An 8,595-nucleotide genomic window follows, 5' to 3' on the forward strand; every position below is an offset into this window, starting at 1 on the left:
TTGTATTTATTTACCTTATTTATTTTCACCCATGGTATTTATTTCTGCCTGTCTTTTTAAATTTTGTATGCATTTCTGCCTCATTATGCAAATGAGGAGGGGCTGTGTCTCAAGGGGTCATCTTCTCTGCTATTGGTGGACCAGTCAGACAGGAGAGCTCCTACTCTGCCTGCAGACATCAACGATCTTGCCCCTCACACAGTCAGATGGCTTCCTTCAGTGCGCTGAGGTGTTTAACAACTCTGAAGACAATACTACCAGCAATGTCTTCCTTGTCTTTTCACGTAGACGCTCCGACAGACAGTGCTTTCAGTTTGCTGCATGCATGGACACAGAACTGCGGTATAGGGAGAAGCACACGGTCAGCTGGCTGCAGCTAAATCTGGAGTGCACTCGTATTCAATTCTGTATGGTAAATTCAGTTTTAACGGAGCAGAGCGAGCTGACAGGCAGAGTTAGAGACTTTTTCTGTCGTTTCTCTCTTTACAAAGACGCATGTTGCAGTCAGAGTCTTCTTGAAGAGGGCAATGAAGTCTCAGTAGTACCGATGCGAGCACACATACAACACAATTTATCAAATTACACAACGGATATACAGTATGAAAATAAGATTGATTGGATTATACTCACAGGAAGTATAAAACCTGTTAATGCGTAACACAGTAATGTCAGGGAAATTACTTTACTTAGATTTAAGTACTGCAGTTGTACATTTGAAATACCTTCCTACCTTTCTGATAGGAAGCCTTCTTGAGGTGGTATAAAACATTTCTTCTTATATCTGATTTGAGTTGTGGACAACTATGACCACATGAATTAAAAAAACATTTCACTGCCCAAGTCAGCTATAACACAAGTCTTGTTCATTAGACTACATGCTGTACAGTATTTGTGGACAGATTTTGTCCCAGGATTTATATGCATTTCTTCTTCTTCGTTGCATGGTTTAGAAAATAAGGTGAGAAATGGGTCTATTCTGAGTTCATCCTGCACTGCAGCAGCTAAAAAAGTCCATTTAATCCCAAAAACGCTTTTCTTTTAGGCAGGCTGGAGCAGAAACACAGTAACGATGAAATGTGTGCTGTTCTCACATTCTTCCTCTGTATGTACACATAAACAACAAGGCAGGGAAATATAAAAGGAATTATTTTTTGTTTGGGTACATTATTGTTCAGTGTACATGGTCACATCTGAAACAAACTTTACGTGCTGATAACTCTCCCACCCCGCAGACATCTACACGCCAATACCGATTTATATTCATAGCGGCAAGTGCTATGTAGCTCCACATAGGGGACACAGGAGTGACATATAACCCTTCATGCGGCGTCGGAACCGCGTAACAAATTCACAGCCGCACCGGCTGAGCTCCAGAATATGCAACTCGGCCGGTTCACGCGCGGACACGCTACAAGTGCGAGGGCCCGCCCAACGCTGCTTGCAGCTTTAATTTTTCTTTTTCTGCAAAGTAGGCTCAACTGACATGGCCTAAACACTCGAAAACTCACCAAAATTTGCAAACATGTCAGAACCGGTGAAAAATTTAGTATTCTACAAGTTTCGCACATGGGCGTTGCAAAATGACTCGCTAGCGCCACCTAGAAAATTGGAAAAAATTAGCCCCTCGTTCACTTCAACCTACAGTACGAAATTTTCTGGGGACATGTATCATATCAATGTCAACAAAAGCCTCAAGCCTCAAGCCTCAAGAACCCATACCTAAAGTCAACAGGAAGTCGGCCATTTTGAATTTTACGGCCATTTTTGGATGATTTACACACTTCGTACTTTAACGAACTCCTCCTAGGGATTTAGTCGATCGACGTCAAATTTCTGCTGTGCCTTCTAAAGGCATTGACGATGAAAAGTTGTGCTATTTGCGCGTTTTCGTCAATGGGCGTGTCCGTGGCGTCGATGATTCGCATGAAACAGGAAGTTGTTGTAACTTCAGTACATGCTCACATCTGGACCAAACTGTACATGTAGGATGAGTCCCGCCCTGAACACATGTACATGCCGACATTCACCCACAGTCATAGCGCCACCTGCTGGCAATAGAAAGTGACCTTTAACGAAGCAGCCCCCGCCGCACGTTTCACCTACGTGCACGAATTTTCTGTGGTACGTGTATCTTGTCCAGACGCACAAAAAAGTCTCTTGGAGCCATAGCCTAAACCACAGGAATCGGCCATTTTGAATTTTACGTCAAATTTTGGATGATTTACACACTTCGTACTTTAACGAACTCCTCCTAGGGATTTAGTCCGACCGACCTCAAATTTCTGCTGTGCCTTCTAAAGGCATTGAAGATGAAAAGTTGTGCTATTTGCAAGTTTTCGTCAATGGGCGTGTCCGTGGCGTGGCGTCAAAGATCAACTCTTCGCCATGACACGGAAGTTGTCGTAACTTCAGTGTACATGCTCACATCTGCACCAAACTGTACATGTAGGATGAGAGTCCCGCCCTGAACACATGTACATGCCGACATTCACCCACAGTCATAGCGCCACCTGCTGGCAACAGGAAGTGACTTTTAACGAAGCAGCCCCCGCCGCACGTTTCACCTACGTGCACGAATTTTCTGTGGTACGTGTATCTTGTCCAGACGCACAAAAAAGCCTCTTGGAGCGATGCCCTAAAATCAACAGGAAGTCGGCCATTTTGAATTTTACGTCAAATTTTGGATGATTTAACACTTCGTACTTTAACGAACTCCTCCTAGGGATTTAGTCCGACCGACTTCAAATTTGTGCTGTGCCTTCTAAAGGCATTGAAGATGAAAAGTTGTGCTATTTGCGAGTTTTCGTCAATGGGTGTGTCCGTGGCGTGGCGTCAAGATCAAGTCTTCGCCATGACACAGGAAGTTGTTGTAACTTCAGTGTACATGCTCACATCTGAACCAAACTTTACGTGCTTGATAACTCAAGGGGTCATCTTCTCTGCTATTGGTGGACCAGTCAGACAAGAGAGCTCCTACTCTGCCTGCATACATCAACGATCTTGCCCCTCACACAGTCAGATGGCTTCCTTCAGTGCACTGAGGTGTTTAACAACTCTGAAGACTACCAGCAATGTCTTCCTTCTCTTTTCATGTAGACGCTCCGACAGACAGTGCTTTCAGTTTGCTGCATGCATGGACACAGAACTGCGGTATAGGGAGAAGCACACGGTCAGCTGGCTGCAGCTAAATCTGGAGTGCACTCGTATTCAATTCTGTATGGTAAATTCAGTTTTAACAGAGCAGAGCGAGCTGACAGGCAGAGTTAGAGACTTTTTCTGTCCGTTTCTCTCTTTACAAAGACGCATGTTGCAGTCAGAGTCTTCTCTGAGATGCGAGCACGACATACAACACAATTTATCAAATTACACATTGGATATACAGTATGAAAATAAGATTGATTGGATTATACTCACAGGAAGTATAAAACCTGTTACATGCGTCTATTAAAAGTAAAGTAACACAAAAATGTCAGGGAAATTACTTTACTTAGATTTAGGACTGCAGTTGTACATTTGAAATACCTTCCTACCTTTCTGATAGGAAGCCTTCTTGAGGTGGTATAAAACATTTCTTCTTATATTCTGATTTGAGTTGTGGACAACTATGACCACATGAATTAAAAAATTAAACATTTCACTGCCCAAGTCAGCTATAACACAAGTCTTGATCATCAGACTACATGCTGTACAGTATTGTGGACAGATTTTGTCCCAGGATTTATTATGCATTTCTTCTTCTTCGTTGCATGATTTAGAATAATAAGGTGAGAAATGGGTCTATTCTGAGTTCATCCTGCACTGCAGCAGCTAATAAAGTCCATTTAATCCCAAAAACGCTTTTCTTTTAGGCAGGCTGGAGCAGAAAACAACTCACCTTTCTCAAGTTGTACAGTATGTCACATGTGTATGAAGGTGGATCAAACAAGCTAATCTTAAATGTCAAAGTAGAGAGGAGCCTAGTAGGCCTATTTATTTTCATTCATTACACAATATGAATAAGCTATGCAGACAGTTGTAAAGAAAGAACATCTTTTTCTTCTGTTCTCTACTTGTTATAGTTACACAGTATTAGGGGTGTGGGCTGTATTAAAAGTATCCACTGTTCTCCCATGCTCTAACACACAGTAACGATGAAATGTGTGCTGTTCTCACATTCTTCCTCTGTATCTACACATAAACAACAAGGCAGGGAATATAAAGGCATTTATTTTATTGTTTGGGTACATTATTGTTCAGTGTACATGTTCACATCTGAAACAAACTTTACGTGCTTGATAACTCTCCCACCCCGCAGACATCTACACACCAATACCGATTTATGTTCATAGCGGCAAGTGCTATGTAGCTCCACATAGGGGACACAGGAAGTGACATATAACACCTTCATGCGGCGTCGGAACCGCGTAGGAAATTCACAGCCGCACCGGCAGAGCTCCAGAATATGCAACTCGGCCGGCTCACGCCTGGACGCGCTACAAGTGCGAGGGCCCGCCCAACGCTGCTTGCAGCTTTAATTTATATTATTTATTTTTTTCTCATGTAAAAACACTTTGAATCCCCTTATTGAAAGAAAGAAATCTGACCTGCCTGATGCTGGATTCATAATCTCACTATATAACAAGCTGCCTGATGTTGACAGCAGGAGGTCCTGATTGGATCAGAACACTTCTGGGAATGATGTCCATGTATCTGTTCCTGTGGAAAAAGTAGATCATTTATACATTTAAATTATGTCTTCATATTTGGATGAGATGTTCCTGAAGAAAGTAAAGACATGAGCTCAAACTGAACAAAGAATGTAATCCCTCGTTTTATTTAAATGTCTCCCTTTAATCTCAATGAAGAAGGGGCCATGTTTTAATCATTCAATGAGACACATCAATCTGACACTTTTCTGTTGTGTTGTGGTTCAGGGTTTGCTTGGTTATGTTTTACTGTTTATGTGTTCCTTGTGTTTTATTCATTCTCTCATAATTGTTGTTCTTTGTCGAGTGTTTATCCAGACTCATGTTCGGGTATTTGTAGATTTCTTTACTTCCTGTATTATTCTTTAATGTTCTCTCTGTCTGTCTAATGTGCCCCACCTTTGGTATATTATCCTGTTTCCATCAAGGCATTTCAACTGATCGGGATCTGCTTTATTGAACACAAATATTAGCCCCATCCTTTGTTTTGCTTTAGCTGTCCCACGGGTATTGTAAACGAAGAGCAGTTTGTGGCAGAATGTGGCTTAAATGTCTGCAGCATGTTGCTCGCCAACTACAGCCACTGAGTGAAGTGGAGCTCTGGAGGAGCGAGCCAGGGCAGTGGCTTCTTAACAAATAAGACCCGCAGTTTCACCATATTCTGCTCTATAAGGAGCCGCTAATGGACCTAAGAGTTAATTTCTTTAATTAAATTGACTTTTTTGGGTATAAAAGGCGGATTTATATTAATTTGCTGCAGTCAGCTACCGAGTTGCTTTGTGAGACTAATTCATATTTACACAGAAACCAGAAAAAACATAAGATTGCTTGGAGAAATTTGAGCTATTGTTATAGATGATGTTTACACTTACTTATTGTAAGTAGATCAGTATCAAAAGATTTTAACATACTTTTTAGTGAATTTAACTTGTGTCCTGGGTTTTTGTCAACACTGTCAGACATTATTTTAAATTAAAAAATTCAGGAATAATTGAAGCCTGCTAAAACTGTGAGGACACCTTCTTCACTTCCTTGTTCTTTCTAATGCTATGAGACCACTCTAGCTCTGGTAAGTTTTTTAGATTCTATATATTTTATACCTACTTGTTGATACCTTGCATGTCACAACCATAGTGTGTCAACACCATAATCAATGTAATGCAAGATTTGTATTATATTTTCTGTTATAAATTCTTAAAGAGGTAGTATTCTGCTTTTTGGCTTTTCCCCTCTCCTTTATTGAGTTATAAACCTTTTTGTGCTGTAACAGGTTTGCAAAGTGAAAAAGCCCAAAGTGAGTTCCCATCTCCCACAGAAAACAGCTCGTTTGTAGTCCAGCTGCTTCCCTTTCATCCCTGTGACGTCACAGGTATATTGTTGGTATAGCTGGTAGGCTACTCAATAAAATTCTCAATTAGAAAAGTTAAGAAACATATGTTGAAAGGGCTCGACACTCACAGACACCCAGGTTCTTTAAAATCAGGGTTGGAGCAGAGCAGAAACAAACCACACAGGCTAAAATATTTTTAACAATTTATTACCACAATTAAAATAATGTTTGTAAGGTTAAAAAGTAACTAAAATCAATGCGATGCCACAGGTTAAAAAGAGAGCTTATATAAGAGGGATATATTCCATAATTCATCAGCTCTTGGCAACAGCAAACAGTTACTCGGCCGATTCCTCTGTCCCACGGCCCAGCAGCTCCACGGGTTCCTCTGTCTGCTCCGCAGTCCTCACTGCTTGTCCTACAACAAAGGAAGCACTGGCGAGTAGTGTGATCTCGTCAAACAACCCATATCCTATTCTCCACGAGCCCGACTCTGCAGCCCTCCTGCTCGACGGCCGATGACTGGCTGACTTCCTTGATTCTCTCTGAGGGTCACAGATGAGGTGTTCCTAACAAATGAATGTCACTGAAATACTATCTGTATCATCAGAAAGCATTTACTGTGGGAATCCGAGGTTATCTCAACATGCAGAGTTACAACAGGTATTAAAGGGCCTCCTTACGTAACGTTTTTTTCACGCAGAGTTTGGGCGTGTCACTTCTATAACATTACATGAGTGTCTTTAAAGCTAATATTATGCCTATGCCTGGATAAATAGTGAAAGTGTGGAACGTAAAGCTTTTATTTAAACTGATTTTGAATTTAGACTGACGTTAAATACAATGAAATACAAATGTCTCTCTTCAGTTTAACTGAATTTGTACTTTCTTTCTAATCTTAAATGATATCTGTATAGTCGTTGGCGCTGCTACAGGATTCATCAGGCTGTGGTCACCACAAACGAGCAGTAACTTCTGTGCGTTTGATTCTGAGCGGCAGATAGTGACCTTTCAAAATAAAGTGTTGACTTTTCAACAGAAATTCTTAACAGCAATTTTGTTTTGCATTTTACTAAACATCCTGCAAATATGCGAACATGAGGTTATTATGTTCAGGCTTGTTTTTGAATCTAAAAAAGTATTGTGGTATCCTAATAATGAGCGTGTTAAAAAAGACTCACTGGTTCAATGGTTCAAAATGTAAAGCACTGTTCTATAGTCAGTCTCTCTGCTGTACCACATTTCACTAGCAACGACCACACAATCAACAAGTACGATTAAATGATTTATCGATGATTGAATCAGAAAGCTGCACGAGGCATGCAGTAGCTGAATAGACAATCAAAAGCATTGTGGGGAAGCTACGATAGGGAAATCCGCCGTAGAACCCGGGAACAACGTACCCCCTCATAACCCTATGGGAAGGTAGAAGGAGATCACGAGGCAGACAAAGAAAGGAGGGGGAGTAATGCAGAATACGAGAGCAAGAAGAGGAGCTGTGGATATTTATGGAAATGCTGGCGATGACGTGGTTAATGTGTGGTCCCGCTCCTGAAACGCTAATTAGCGCCACATCATCAGATACTCAGAGGTGGAAAGTAACAAGAACAACAACACAAGTACCTTACGTAATGTTTGATGGAATTTGTACTTGGATAGCACAGAGACAGCACTGGTGAAAATTACTAATGACCTTCTTATTGCATCAGACAAAGGACTTGTCTCTGTACTGGTTTTATTAGATCTTAGTGCTGCATTTGATACCATTGACTATCAGATCCTATTGCAGAGACTGGAACATTTCATTGGCATTAGAGGAACCGCTCTAAGCTGGTTTAAGTCCTATTTATCAGATCGATTTCAGTTTGTACATGTTAACGATGAGTCCTCCATGCACGCCAAAGTTCCTCATGGAGTTCCTCAAGGATCTGTCCTTGGACCAATCCTCTTCACTTTATATATGCTTCCTTTAGGCAATATTATCAGGAAATATTCCATAAGCTTTCATTGTTATGCAGATGATACTCAGTTATATCTATCGATCAAACCAGATGAAACTCATCAGTTAGCTAAAGGATGTTAAAACCTGGATGACCTGTAATTTTCTAATGTTAAACTCAGATAAAACTGAAGTTATTGTTCTGGGGCCTAAGCACCTCCGTGACGCATTATCTAAAGATATAGTTTCCCTGGATGGCATCGCTCTGGCCTCCAGCACCACTGTGAGGAATCTTGGAGTTATCTTTGATCAGGACATGTCGTTTAAGTCTCACATTAAGCAAATTTCAAGGACCGCCTTTTTTCACCTACGTAATATTGTGAAAATCAGGAACATCCTGTCTAAAAATGATGCAGAAAAACTAGTCCATGCATTTGTTACTTCTAGGCTGGATTACTGCAATTCCTTATTATCAGGCTGCTCGAAAAAGTCCATTAAGACTCTTCAGCTGATCCAGAATGCTGCAGCACGTGTTCTGACAGGAACCAGGAAAAGAGATCACATTTCTCCTGTTTTAGCTTCTTTGCATTGGCTTCCAGTAAAATCCAGAACATAATTTAAAATCATTCTTCTTACCTACA

This window comes from Micropterus salmoides, unplaced genomic scaffold (genome assembly GCF_014851395.1).
Source record: "Micropterus salmoides isolate LMB-PRFRI ecotype aquatic unplaced genomic scaffold, ASM1485139v1 Ms_hic_scaffold_20, whole genome shotgun sequence".
Taxonomy (NCBI): Eukaryota; Metazoa; Chordata; class Actinopteri; order Centrarchiformes; family Centrarchidae; genus Micropterus; species Micropterus salmoides.